We start from the raw sequence: 15,067 nt of genomic DNA, 5'->3' as shown, positions 1-15,067 counted from the left end.
AACAAAGTATATTAAAACACAGTTGCTTCAAGGTGCTCATTCAGTGTTAGGCACCAAAAATAAGACATGAAGAACTGAGGAAGATGGTGACATGTCTAAAGTTTGGAAACTGCTTTAAAGTAGAGGTAAGTCTGTAGCACATTAAAATAATAATGTTTCAAAGAACCCTGTATGTTTCTCTTTCATTTCGCTCTTGAGAGTTCTGACACCCCTTTTTCCAGGGGGGGGGGGGGCGGAACCTGGAACACTGTAACTATGTTTAGGACTGTACTGATAATCTGCTTCCAGAAAAGCCTTCCAGTTGCTATTTTGCAGAACAATGGTAAAAAATACAACATAAGCGCCAAGATTTTTCAGTATATCCTGAAGCATTGCCACAAATAACCCAAGATATGCTACATAATATATGAGAAATTGCAAATTACATATGATAGTAAAAGAGCAATAATGCTTTTGTTGCTGTTTTATCAGTCAAAGATTATCACTAGCTTCCTTTTTCTACTGCATGTAGATAAGAAAACTATCCTAAGATCTGTTATTAGTTTTTATTCATGGCAGACATTCATGTCATCCCAAGCGGACATCAATAGATTCCCATTTTAAAAGGAAAAACAAAACGGTATACTGTGTTTTTACAAAATATTACCTAATAGGCTAAAACAATTTCTTCCTTCATATATAAATATAGAGCAAACAGGTTTCCTCCGTAACCGTAGTCTAACTGACACTATCCACAAAACACTTAATATACCGTAATTCAATATGGCAAATCACAAAAATACGACTTGATTCTCTCACTTGACACTGAGAAAGCTTTTGACAGTGCTGAGATTCCATACCTTAACACAGTCTTAGATATGATGGGTTTTGGCCCATTCTGTGGAACCTTAATGACCGCTATACTTACTGAGACATGTGTTTTGGTGGGTTACAGCCTACTTCACTGCAGTATTTTTTTTTTCTGTAACAGAAACCCTCTCTTTTATACAACTCAAAATAAAATCTTGCACTGTTCACAGAATTGAGAATTATTCTGCTCAGCACTCCAAGTATGTAATAAATGTATTGTCACAACAAATTATTGTTATTGCTGCTGCTATATTATCATCATTATTAATACAGCCATTGTGAATTTTCTTGCACCACTGTGGGTCACTCAGCTACACATGACAGAACAGAACTGAAACAGAAAATTGTTTAAGTTGTAGCTCTTAAAAGGCTGCACTTGTCCAGAGTACAAATTTGGGTTTGTTTGTGATGAGAACAAGTATGGTTTTCCTCTTGCTCTCATGGTCTTCCTTGCTCCAGCCTCTCTCTAATCAAAGCTAAGAATGAAGACTTCCTGGTTTAGACAGTCTTTAACTACATTATGTTGTGATGTCCAGATTCAATAAACTAAGTTTATTTATTGTCCATTCACCAGGATTCTAATCCAGAGTTTAGTTATGATTTAGAATCACAGCTTGGGCATAATAAACAAACCCTAATAGGGTTGCAAATCCCCAGTTGGGTAGTCCAGTAAGCACAGGAAAGGTGTAAACAAAAAGGCAAGGAAGCCTCTCAATTACATGTATTACAAAAGTATGGATGTCTTATAATAACCTTAAAGTCACAAATGCATAGGTGATTGAATCATTTACAAAATGGAAACCATTTTTTAAGAATGGGTAGCCTGAAACACGCAAACACAATGTAAAGGGAACCAGTTCCACTCTCAGCAAGTATCCTCTGTTCCAACTTGATTGTGGAAAACCTCATTTGTTTCAGAAACCACTTTACAGTCTAATGTACTCCCAAAGAATCCAAAGAGTCCAACAAAATTAAGGCTGAAATTAGTACTTCACGTCAGCTGAGCCTGGACTTCTTGAGAATGTATACAACTGAGCTTGGACTCTTTGGATTCTTTAGGAGAAGCGGGGGTGGGTGGGGGAAATATTTGCTGGGCACTCTATTATACCCTATGGAGGCTGATTCCCATAGGGTATGATGGAGAATTGATCTGTGGGAATCTGGGGCTTTGGGGGCTGTTTTTTGAGACTGAGGCACCAGATAGAGGACCTGCTGGACCTGGACAATAGGTCATGTTTGTGAGGCAGAAATTGCCATTTTAGTCTCTACTGTTACTCTGCAGTTTTAGATTTTATATATTTTAAATTGGGTTTAACTGTTGATTGTTTTTATGATGTAACCTGCCTTGAGCTTGTTCTACGGGAAGGGCAGGCTAAAAATTGAATTAAACAAACAAACAATTTTTTAGCACAGCATCCAGTGCCTCTGCTCAAAACACCCCCCGAGTTTCAAAAAGATTGAACTAGGCAGTCCAATTCTATGAGCCCCAAAAGAAGGTGCCCCTATCCATTATTTCCAAATAGAGGGAAGGCATTTAAAAGGCACTTGATCTTTTAAAATGTGATTGCCAGAACTCCCATTGGAGTTTAATATTGTCACACCCATACTCCTGGTTCCACCCCCAAAGTTCCCAGCTATTTCTTTAGTCAGACCTGGCAACCCTAAACCCCAATATGATGAAGCACTTAAATTTAGATATCACAAGATTGTGAAACATGGTTTGAGTTCAGTGGCATCTTTAAGACCAACAACATTTTATTCAATGAAGACTTCTGTCTTGGCTCGTGGTATTAAGGGAAGAAGAAGGGTGAATAAACCAGGCTTGTACCAGCATGTCTGGGAGGGAGTTCTAAGCTACCTTTATCTCTGAAATGGGGGGGGCGGTATATAGTGGTTTTAAATGTGGGGGTCAAACAAATATTAGTCCTTCACAATCAATCTCAAGAACAGAAACAGATGTATTATTCAAGGCTTCTAAGAATTTAACTTGGCTTATAGTCAGGGTTTTATGCTTATATATAATGCTTATATATAATGATGTATAGCACTGTTTCCCATTTCCAGGGTCGGGACCCGGTACTGGGCCACGGAAACCTCACTTCTGGGTCACAAGAAAAGCCAAAGTTAGCCCTGCCCCCAGCTTCCTTCCACCGTCTCTCTGTTGTGCAGGGAAAAGCTAGCATTGAAGACTGACACTGGCTGCAAAGCCTGAGCTCCATTTGGCTTCCTTCCTTCCCTCATCTCTGTGTTGTGCAGAGAAAAGCTAGCCTTGAAGACTGACACAGGCTGCAAAGCCTGAGCTCCGTTTGGCTTTCTTCTAGGGATGTGCATTCGGTTCGGCCAAACCGCATATACAGCCGAATCACCACTGATTCGGCTGTATACGGAATCAGCTGTAGCTGATTCCCATTGCCGCCTATTATGCGGCAGCCGAATACGGCTCGCCGTATACTGCCGAATAGCTATTCGGAAGTATACGGCTGTCAATGCAAAAGGCGGGAAAGTAGCTTCTGCAGCCTCAGGGGAGCTGCTTGCCTACTTTCCCACCTTTAGTAGCCTCTTCCCGCCTCTCCCATAGCCTCCCTGGGATCGGGGGGGGGGAGGGGGAACAGGAGCTCCAGCAGCCAATCCAAAGCATGCATTTGCAAAATGCATTGCAAATGCATGCTTTGCAGGGCTATTGTGTGTAGCTGATGGCCCAGCCATCAGCTACATTGTTGTTATTTTGATCTTTTGCTTACTTGGGTATCCAAGTAAGCACTGTTGTCTGGCCAATCAGAGAGCAGTGCTATTTTTTGAAATTGCTCTCTGTAGGGCCAGAGAACCTTTCTAAGGAGTCTTCCTGGCTGGACTCCTCCATTGCTGCTGTGTTGTTGTGAGAGATTGTGCTGCTGCTGGCTGGCCCTTGGCTTCAGCTGCTGCCTGCTGCTCTCTCACTCAGCCTTACCAGACTTCCCAGGAGTAGAGAAGACAAGGTAAGACAGTTTTGGGGTTCTTGTTTTAGTTTTTGTTGGTAAAAGGACTAGAGTCCCTTTACTTATCCAGATTTGGGTGGGTAGCCTATTTGGGGTTGGGGTTAGGTTCTGCTGGGGGTGGGGGGTGGGTTGCTAATTTGCCCATATCTTAATTTAGTGAGAGGACTTTTAAAAGTGCAGTGTTCTTTTACTTCTCCTGATTTGGGTGGCTTGGATTTCTTGGGGTTAGGGTGAAGGGTTTTTTTTTGGGGGGGGGGGGTTGGCAAAGTTCCTGTATTGTTAAAAGTTGAGTTTTTTACTGTTTTAAAAGTATTCAGTGTTTGATTTGTTGCTGCTGTGTTGTGCTGCTGCTGTTACTCTTCTCTTCTGATTCTTGGAGGGGGGGTGCTGTTTGGCGTAATTTCCTAAGTTCCTGTATTGTTAAAAGTGAATTTTTTTACTGTTTTAAAAGTACTGTTTGATTTGTTTACTGTTTGATTTGGTTGGTGTGGGGGTTGGCGAGGGTGTGTGTGGGCTGGGTCACTTTCTTGTTTTTATAGAGTAGATTGTGTGCTCTGTGGAAGGGAGCTGGCACGTAGGTGAGAGACCCAGAACCAGCAGGCTTGTTGTGGTTGGCCAGCTCTCCCCGTGTTGTTTGGGGCAGGGCTGGAGAGCTGGCATCTGTAGATTGCATGTTCTGTGGCAGGGAAGCTGGCACCTGGGTGAGAGACCCAGAACCAGCAGGCTTGTTGTGGTTGGCCAGCTCTCCCCGTGTTGTTTGGGGCAGGGCTGGAGAGCTGGCATCTGGGTTTGCTGCAGCCAGGTCTGCAGAGCAGACCTTGAGCCGATTGTGTTTTCTGTGGCAGTGATGTTGGCAACTGAGTTTATATTGGTTCCAGGCCTGCAGGGTTCATAGAGTAGATAGAGGGATGTAGTGCATTTGGGTCCTATAGAGATTCTCTGGTGTGAAGTTAGGTTTGGCTTTGGGTGCCCCAGAATTGGACCCCCTGGTCCAATTTTTTTTTGGCCTTCTGGGTTTTGTGCGGGACAGTGCCCTGAAGCTGCACAGCAGTTTGGGGGGCTCTCCTCAAAAACCCCTGCTCCCCAGAGCCACTTTTCCCACGACAATTACAGTGAGGAAATGGCTAATTGGACTTCCCCATCATTGTTGGCAATGGGCCTTTTGGGGAGCCCAAAGACAGGGACCCCCTGGCCCAATCTTTTTGGGACTTGGGGGTTTTGTAGGGGAGAGTCCCCTGCGGGTTCCCTGCAGTTTTTGGGGCTCTCCCTCAAACCCCCTGCCCCCCAGTAGCCTCTAATTATGCCCTATGTTGCCATTGATTTCAATGGCCCATAGGGTATAATGATGGAATAGGGGCACCCTCTTTGGGTGCCCCTGGAATGGGATCCCCTGGCCCAATCTTTTTGAGACTTGGCGGGGTTGGAGGGGAGAGTCCCCTGCAGGTCCCCTGCAAATTTGGGGGCTCTCCCTCAAACCCCCTCCCCTACAGGTGGCTTCAAATATACCCTATTTGCCATTGATTTCAATGGCCCATAGGGTATAATAGGGCCGTATATTCGGAAATAGCTGCGCATCTACCGTATATGCGGCTATTCCGAATGCGGTATTCAGGAGTATATGGGGATTCCGAATTTTTTTCCCCCGTATACTTCCAAATCCGTGTAATACCGAATTTTTTTTTTTTTGCACATTCCTACTTTCTTCCTGCCCCCATCTCTGTGTTGTGCAAGCCTGAGCTCTGTTTGGCTTCCTTCCTTCCCCTGTCTCTGTGTTGTGCAGAGAGGAGCTGGGGCTGCTTCTCCTTCCTTCTCCCCCTCTCCCAGTGTTTGAGAGAAAAGCTGGCACTTTAGATCCATGAAGTGTTCTTCAAGGTATGAACTTTCATGTACCTTGCAGTACATTCTTTTGGGGAGATTTCCCCGGGAGGCCTGGGCGGCAAAGAAGGGGTGTGTGCTTTTTTCAGCTGGGAGGGGTGGGGAGTGGGCATTCCAGTAGCTATTTTTTTTTTTTAACCAAACGACCCCTGGGCAGAATTGTTGCTGGTTGGGGTAATCTGATGGTGAGTAAGGCTTTTTTCCCCTTTGTCCCCCTTCTTTCTTTTTTCAGTCTGCAAGGGATGCTCTGTCTGTATTCTTGGTGCTGGGGGTGGGGGGAAGCAACATTGAGAGGGCTTCTAGTGCCCTGGCCCCAGTGGTGGACATTCTGGTGCTTTTTGGGCATTATATGAGAGAATTTTGGACTGGAGGGTCCACTGGCCTGATCCAACATGGCTTCTCTTATGTTCTTTCTTTCCATGTCTTTCTTTTCTTTTCTTTTCCTTTCCTTCCGTTTCATTCTTTCCCTTTCTTTCCTTCCATTTGTACTAGATGAAACTTTTCTGTTCATCATACTGTTGTTGCAGACATAGGAGCTCTGTCAATGAAAAATTGGCACCCCCAGTTGTAGCCACCTGGCCTTTCTATGAGATTTCTGTGTGAGTGAGAGAGGTGTGGGGCAGAAAGAGATTATTGGATATTACTGCTGTATATCTCAACAGCACTGGAAGTGATGGTACTATGAACTTGGCACCATTTTACTGGTCCTGCTTTTAACAACTGTCTGACACCAAAATTAAACTCTTCCTGTAGATATTAAAAAGGATGAAAGAAGTTCACTGGTTAAATATCTGCACAACAGGTTGCTTTTAAAGGCATGGGAAACACAGTCAGTAAAAAGCTGCAAGCCCCTCATAAATATCCTTTTTGGGATAACTGCAGAAGAGTTTGTATGAAATTTATATAACTTGAAATTAATTCATTAATTGCAGTACAATTCTCTGCTACCTTTTACAGCAATTTCCCAGTGTTTCAGTCAAGGAAAAGTATGAAAAATAGCTGTCAAAAGGTTTTCTTGAAACCAAGCAAGCTTGGTTGTAGCTTAAGGAAGGGTTCCAGTAGTAGCAAGGAAGAGTCTACTAAATGTGTCAGCATATTTTGAGGTAGAGCAGCTGCCAGGGCCCAGTGTGGGTGGTACACAGCGCTGGCATTCCTGATGGCAATGGCAACAGTGCTTCCAACTGCATACACTGGCCAGTGCTGTTGAGGAAGGGATGTGTAGGTGGTGCAGGCAATTGAACATGGGCAACAGGAGTGCTTGAAAGCTGGAGAAGAACACAAACAGATAGATGCATGCAGGTGTGAGAGTGGAAAGAGAGGACTCTGGGAATGTATGAAAAAATTGCAGACCCCCCACTTTCCACCTCCATTTTGGCTCAGCATGAGTTTCAGAGAGATTTTTCTGAAAACGAAGTTATTTCAGAAGAAGATGCATGTTTGGGGGAGTGCCCTGGAAGTGACATCACAGAAAAAGGTGGAATTTTGGTTCAATGTGCCCTGAAAGTGACATTACTTGGCCCTTGACCTGGAAGTGACACCAAAGGAAATGACATAATTCCTGTCTCCCGGCTCCACCCCCAAAGTCTCCTGATTTCACCCCCGAATTTTAGTGGGCCATGAAGGAGAAGTATAAAAATAACTGAGCCACGGGAAAGAAAAGTTTGGGAAACTCTGATGTATAGTATGTTTTTCATGCACCCTTATATAAAAATGTCATGCGTAAGGAGACCTATGTTCAAAAACCTTTGCTGAATTTAGTAGATCTTTCTAAATACATTTTCTACTAAACAAGGAATTTGAGACACTGCTTTACATAGAACTTTTTGGCAAAAATGTGATCTACAAATGTTTAAGTAAATGACTTATAAAAACAATAAACACAAGCATCCAAATGTGCTACACTGCTAAAGATCTCACCTGCCCCAGAATTATGAAAGAATTGTTACTACAGCTTTCTGAATTACTAACCCAGCTGCAAAAACTGATCCAAATTAAGCAATCTGCCAAGTTTAATGCTCCTACAGTATGGTAGCTAGGCGTCTGAACAATTACCTCTCCTTTTGCTGGCCTCCATCTTCTGCAAAATAAGCTGATGAATTTTAAAATGCATACACAACTAAGCAATTAATCAATTGTAATCCATGTATCATTCTCGTTTTCTGAAGACCATGAAATTCAAAGTGAAGGCACAGAAACAGAAGCTATTAGTTTTTCAGGCACCTGCAGAAATAAACTTGAGTGTGGCCAGAATTTTCTTAAGTATATTATTAGCTATGTTGCAGTAAATAAAATATAAAATAAATGGATTCAGGATAGCTAATTTTCTCTAGAGTTATTGTTACACTGAAAGCTTCTCCTATGTAGTTTCCCTAAATGAAAGTCTCACTTTCAAGTGAGGAATTACTCCCAACTGCTCAATCAGCCAGTTCTTATTGCATCAGCAAATAAGCTATGGCAACAATGATTCCATCAAAATAAAAACAAGAAATTCCAGACATTTTTTCCACAGGAGAAATTAAAATACAAGCTCCCAGTTGTGTACACAGAACTACAGCCTTTTTGTATATTATTATGATGATAAATTTTCATTTTAATATTTCATATTTCCCATCTTGCAAAAACTATAATTTAGACCATTGCAGCAGCTTATTGGTATACTGGTAATTACTGTTTGCATAAAATTAGGCATCTTAAATGTAATATAATTTTATAATCTATTCCTCATCTGATGAAGTGTCCCTATAGAACACGAAAGCTTACATTCTGAATAAAACTTTGTTGGTCTTAAAGGTGCACTTGACTCCTACGTTGTTCTTCTGCTTCAGACCAACACAGCTGCCCACTTGGATCTAAGTTGTATACAGTTTGTTGAATCCTCTTTCTCTTTTGTTTTTTAAATGTATGTGTCTGCACCTGGAAGTCATGTTAACCTCTGGTGACTGACCCTACTGGGGGGCCTGGAGGATAGAGGTAGCTGAATAAGCCTGCCCCCTGCCTCCCGACTGGGTATTTCAAGGACAATACCCCATCCAAGTACTAACCACAGACTGTGGTCCACAGTCAACCCTGCTTAGCTTCTGAGATCTGAGGAGATCAGGTTTGCCTGGACTATCCAGGTCAGGGCATTTGTTGAATCTACCCCCTTGTCTCCAAATACTGGCTAATGAAAGACTTCACCCTGTACTTAACAATTGCATTGCTAAATTAAACCAAATAGAAACAAGGTTGATATTCTAATTTGTGGTCACAGCAAATGGTAGAAGCCCTTTTGTCCTACTAAGCACACTGTCTCCTAGTTGCAGAAAAAGATAAATAATTTGTGCACAATATGGCAAACCCCAAAGAACACCTCAGTATGACTGGAGGGCACATAACTAGAGAAGTGAAGCAGCTAAGGGTCTAGTCACCATTGGATGGGAAATCCTCTGAAAGCCCCTTGTGTTCCAGAACACCAATTTTGAAAGCAGCATATAACTGCAATAAATATATGTGTGACAACCTGTGTATTACTGAGGCTCACACCACAAGTCAGGAAGCAAAATTAAATTACACTAGGTAATGCAGACAGTGATCCCTAAAGTGGTGCTCGGCAGTGACTCTTCTGCTGCTTTCTTTAGCACTGGGTCAATGCTAGTTCTCCTCCCTCTCACTGTGCTTCAGAAGAGCATAGGAAGGATCACCTTTGAGTCTACCTCAGGCACCCATTTGGAAACACCTATCTCCATCATTGGAAAGCACTTGTGTCAAGCGTTGATATTTCTCAATAAGCAATCTTTTGTTTTAAATCAAAGCTGTTTTATTGTTAGAAACTCAGAAGCTGTACCAAGGACATAAGCCTTGGGAGTAATGATGTATACAGGTTTACACAGTTGCTATATAGGATATCTTCAAAGGTTACATTACAGATGCATACTTGAGTCATGCGTTCAAAGGTTACTACACACTATCTCTTTCATTACTAAGGAATTTAGGCTATTAAAGACATCTTCCATTCTCACACTTCTCTAGCAGAAGATAAGAGTTGTCTGTGTGAACCTGTGGGAGAGGTGACTTGAAAGTGGTACCAGCCAGGCTGTAGCATAAACATCCTTGGGCCAGATGGATTTATTACTTGCCCAATGGTTGTAAATAAGGGGGGAGCAGTAGAGAGCTGGTGACCTGCTCTTTGTCTAAGAGACAATTATGTTACAGAAATAAGCATGCTTGACAACTTGGTTTGGAACCTCCCAATATTTTCTAACTGGGCAGAGCTCACTTAGCAGCCATTGTGCAGTGGCACCACCAATGTCTGATTTCCAGATTCTGCAGTTTCAGCAAAGTCAGGGACTCCTGACATAAAGCTTTGCATCTCATTCTGCTTTATTCTGTGATTCTGTCTACAAATGTTTTATCCTAGCTTCAGAATTGTCTCCATGCAGGGCCGGCTCTTCCACTAGGCAAACTAGGCATTTGCCTAGGGTGCCAGCCTGAAGGGGCACCCAATTAGGTGCTCCCACTTTTTGTTTTAGAAAATTCCTTCCCCTCCCCACCCCAAATCACTGCTGTCTTCCCATTGCCGCCACTTCTCGCCGCCTCCTTCCCCTCCCTCTCCCCCCAAATTGCTGCTGTCTTCTCCCTGTTGCTGCCACTGCTTGCCGCCTCCATCCCCTCCCTCCCCACCCCGAATCACTGTCGTCTTCCACCCATTGCCACCGCAACGTGAAAGTGGGGTGGGGGGTGGGAGCTGGGGCAGCAGGGCTGCCTGCAGCACTGCAGGCCCTATGGTCAGCCCTGTCTCCATGGGCCTTGTCAAATGAGACTGCGATTTCCAAAGGAAGCTAACAAACTTGGAAAGTTTCTTGGTAAAATAAAAAACGAGGAAGTTCAAGCACAGTTGTTTTCCAACAACAGCTCTCATGTTGGAGTCTGCTGGATAAAACTCTTAGCTACACTGTAGTGCATAAGCAGAAAGCACTACAAATGTCTACACACTTTAAAAGATAATACATGTGAGCCAGAGGTTCAGTTCACACTTAGACAACTATGTGAGCATGCACCAATGTCTGCAAAAGTAAACTCTATGAAGTGCAAAAGCAGCCCCCTTGTGGGCACCTTGTCAGGCATCTGGCAAGTCAGGGCCTCCAGATACATGCCTACTGCATGCTACAAACTGAACACTTTATATACTTACTGATATAAACCTCAATGTTCATTTTGCAAGTGTACCAGCCACATAAAGCCTGAACTGATCTATGAAAAAAATGACATTTTTGTGAGTGTGAAACTGAAAGCATTTGTATGCTGTTTTGCTTGGCCAACTGACCAATTTAAAATCAGACCAAAGAGGGTTCTGCAGATATGACTTAAACTAATTACTACAGTTTCTCCTCTTTGTGCTAGCCAAAGTCTTATGGCCAGAGCTCGGCTGGCCTCACTAGATGTTACCAGTGCTTAAGGCTGATGAGAGGGCAGCACTCCAAGGAAAACAAAATGCAAGCAGAGGATATTGATAGTTCTCTGAAAGTTTCTTATTAATATTAATAAGCAACTATCCAAAAGTAGATGTCATAGCAAACACAGATCTGTGATGAACACTAAGGAGACAGAGAATGGCATTCAAACAGAGATGAAAGGCTGGATTCTTAGCTTTTTAAAAAGCCCCCCCCCCCCCCCCCCCCCCAGCAACCAAGCACTTCTTAAAGTTGGATTTGGTAATTTGTAATAAGTTCTGCAAAGATAAAACAAAGATATCACACTAAATAATCAATAGTTTTGAAAAAATGAATTGCCCATAAATACCCTGCAGGTTGAAAAACTCATGAGGACTATAACCTTTTGGCATCAATAAGACCTGAGGTTTAAATCTTTAGACAGCTTAAACACAATGTAGCAATTTAACCCCCACAAGAACTGAGTTGCTCCTTTGCTCTCACTGCCCCTTGAAACAGGAATGGGGCTATGGTCTTTTGTTTGCTTCACTGGGAAAGATGAGGGGAAAAGACAATTGGGCTGTTCATAGAGTCTAGTAAGTGACATCCACTGTGTTTAATCTTTCTCTCACACACACACACACTGTCCATCTTACAGTTTCAATAATGTGCCAGCGAAATTGTATTTCACCTACCCTCTCAAAGTAAACCCTAATCCCATAATCTCTGCCTTGAAGTGTGTAACCAGTATCACATACTTTTACTAGATTAATTAAACTGGAAGACTTTCTACCTCTATATTTTGCTTCAATCCCTGAAGCTGTTTGATACCACATTCTACCAAATATCACAAAATGAAACATTTTAAAAAACCCTACATGAATTGCAAGTATTAAAAAAAATGGCTGAAGATATCTAAACTGTTGAGTATGCATTCTCTGAGAATTATCTTTGATCAAGTTATTTTTTATCTGTTGCGATTCCTGACTGAAAAAAATACATGTATATCATTATTTATGACAAAGTAACACTCCCCATAAAACTGAGAAACTTGGGACAATTTGCCACTAGCTCTATTGCTTCCTTTTATGAGTCCCTGCTTGTAAGCATGATCCTTACAGTACAGTCCTGAGCAGCGTTACAGCCTTGTATGTCTGCTGAAGTCTACTACATTGTCAACCTCCAAGTACAGGAGGCAGCAAATAACTCAATCTTTTGCCAGTACAAGTGGGAAATACACCATGTTAGCTGTGCTGCACTAGAGAGGCAAAGGGAGCATCCCAGCTCCAGGCCACCTAACAGTATGCAACTTAACATAATTCTTCTTCCGGAGGCCTAAGGAAAGAGTATTTCTCAACTGCCAATGATTTCACCAAGTGCTGCTGCCCTTGCTGCCCCTCTCACAATGCTGTGTTGCTCTTCATATTAATACTGTAACAGTCACCTTGCAGGAAAGTTTCATTATTTCTGTTGGGGCAAAATCCTAGCCAAGGGCAGACCGTATGCTCTTTATTTAGAATCTAGTCCATAAATCCATGCAGCTAAATGTATCCATTTCTAATTGTACACAGGGCAACAACCTTAAAAAGTAAACTGGAAGACACGTATTGCTGACCTTATAATCCAAATGTGTCCACCCCCAAATTTCAACACATTTGTATTATTCACACTCCTCACTGCCTAGCAACAGGAAGTGGCAAATCTATCCACTTAAATACAAAATATTTGGAGCTGAAACCCATCTGCAGTATCATATCTGTGAATGTTTCCTTCTAATTTGCAAGTACAATTCTAATCTTCATATCCAAGGTTTCCATCAAATTCCATTCATGTAAGGCTGGGAAAAAATACCTTTTGAAAATAATCATATAGGTTTAAGGGACAATCCAGTGCAAGCCCTACTGAAATGAAGGAAAGCTGTACAAGACTGCTGTACCAGCTTCCCATTGGATTGTGTTCACTGCTAATAAGAAAATAAAGAACCAATTATTTCCCCTTTTGACACAAAAAATGTGCACAATGGAAACTCAAGAGGAAAACACGATGCCTATTCTGTCACAACAGATGGTGGGGCTCCCTGGATTTTCAGAAACAACAGCAGTATTGATAGATGCATTATCATCATCTCTGCAGGTTGCTCTTGTTGATGCAGAGCAATGATCTCCCACCTTTGCAGTTCAAACATTTCAGCAAACTGAAAATTGTGATGAATGACTGGGTGGGAGATCCTGCCTCACTGGAACTTTTTCATCTGAAGTCAAAGGCAATGTTCCCTCTAAAATGAGTTAGTGTGAGCTAGCTCACAGATTATTAGCCTCAAGCTCACACATTTTTGTCTTCGCTCAGGCAGGATGACCCCAGAGCACAATAATTTACGCAGTAGCTCACAACTTTAATGCCAGTAGCTAACAAAGTAGAATTTTCATTCACCAGACTTGGCAGCTTAGAGGGAACATTGGTCAAAAGCAATACAGAATGATGAGACCTAAGAATATCCCTAGTAAGTCCTAGTCGATCTCTGATCTGCTTGAGCAAAAGTTGAAAGACACACTCGAAGTGCTCACTGTGAAAACGTTTGCTTCTGAAATGTTCACTGCCCCAAACTCATCTTCCTTTCATTTGGAAACTGAACTGTTTACCTAGAACCTTCCAGATGCTAGGAGAGAGCCCACCACTTCAACTACCAACTGCAGCAAAAAAATCACAGTCAATGCCTTTCCATTTCCTCATTCCCAAGAACAAAAAAGTCAAAAAGATAAAAACCACCAGTGCTTGTCAGAGAAACCAACTCTTTCTTAACGGGAAAGAAAACTAAACTCCATAGTAAATCTCCAGACACTAGTTGCTCCTATTTTCGTGGCTGAAGTCTATTTTAACATTAGTATCCATAATCACAAATCATATTTATGATATATTACAAATAAATATACCCATTGAACCTGGCAAGGAGGCACTAGCTCTCAGTTAGCCTAATCAGGCCTCTGTCTCCGGGGCCATTCTGAAGAGCCCTTCAGAACGGTGAGATCCGGAGAGATTTCCAATTCCAAATATGTCGAGTGGGGGGGGGGGGGGGGAAGCTGTGTGGAGGAAAGTTCAAAGGGTCTGAAAGCCACCACATCCGTCTTACCACATGAACTGGAGGAGCGAGCGGTGAAGGGCAGCATCGCCTTGCCCCATTCATAGGAGGCAAGGCGGAGGAAGCCCCCTCCCTCGCTCCATGTGCCAATCAGTCATGGAACAAGGGCTGTGCGTGTGCAAAGGCAGAGCCGCGGAAGTTGGCGGTGCTACTCACTTAGGATTATTGCCGCCGCTGCCTCTGGCCGTGGCCCAGAGAAGAAGCTCTCCCGCCGCCTGCGCGTCTGGCTGCCTGGCTGGTTTTTCTTACCCTTCTCTATCCAGCCTTGCCGCGCAGTTTCTCACAAAGGGCTGAGAGCACCGAGCTGCTAGGCTGGCCGAAAGAGTGGCCCCCATCGCTGCGATCGAAGCCAGCCTGGTCTGAGAGCAAAGGGGCAGGCGGGGAGCGCGAGACCCCGGGGAGGGCACAGCGGGGCGAGTGGGTGAAGCGAAGGAAACTGCCCTCCTCGCCAGTGCATGCGAGCCGCTAGCGCGCCCGCCCCAGCCGCCGAGGCTTTTGTGCTCTGCCTAAGAGCGCAGCAGGGAGACTGTAGGACTGCCCCCTCGTCCCCGCTGTCCAGCCTCCCAGCTCCTGCGCGACAGGCGAGGGACTCGTCGCCCCCTCCCCGGTGCCGCTGCTCTTTCACACGCCCTTCCAGCCCCAGACTAACCCTGGCCGGACCCCGCGCCGCTCCTCCCAGGAGGGGGGGGGGACGAGCTGGATCGCCTGTCTTCATTCTTCCAGGCGTCAAAAAGCGGCGGGGGGGGGGGATCGGCCGCAAGCACCCCCTTCCTCGCCTGCATCCCCTCCTCAGCATCCCGCTCTCCCCACCCCGCAGCAACTCC

General features: G+C 43.7%; 1 protein-coding gene across 1 annotated transcript in view; it reads right to left on the bottom strand.

Moving 5' to 3' along the window:
• ST6GAL1 (ST6 beta-galactoside alpha-2,6-sialyltransferase 1) overlaps positions 1–14,800 on the bottom strand; it is a 93,005-nt gene extending 78,205 nt beyond the window's left edge. The window contains exon 1 of the mRNA XM_060242155.1: positions 14,400–14,800. The gene's annotated coding sequence lies outside the window, so the exon portion shown is untranslated. The remainder of the gene's footprint in view (positions 1–14,399) is intronic.
• Positions 14,801–15,067: the final 267 nt, after the last annotated feature.

Source organism: Heteronotia binoei, chromosome 6 (genome assembly GCF_032191835.1).
Source record: "Heteronotia binoei isolate CCM8104 ecotype False Entrance Well chromosome 6, APGP_CSIRO_Hbin_v1, whole genome shotgun sequence".
Taxonomy (NCBI): domain Eukaryota; kingdom Metazoa; phylum Chordata; class Lepidosauria; order Squamata; family Gekkonidae; genus Heteronotia; species Heteronotia binoei.
The sequence above is the reverse complement of the archived record's forward strand: the minus strand, read 5'-3'. Positions and strand labels throughout refer to the sequence as shown.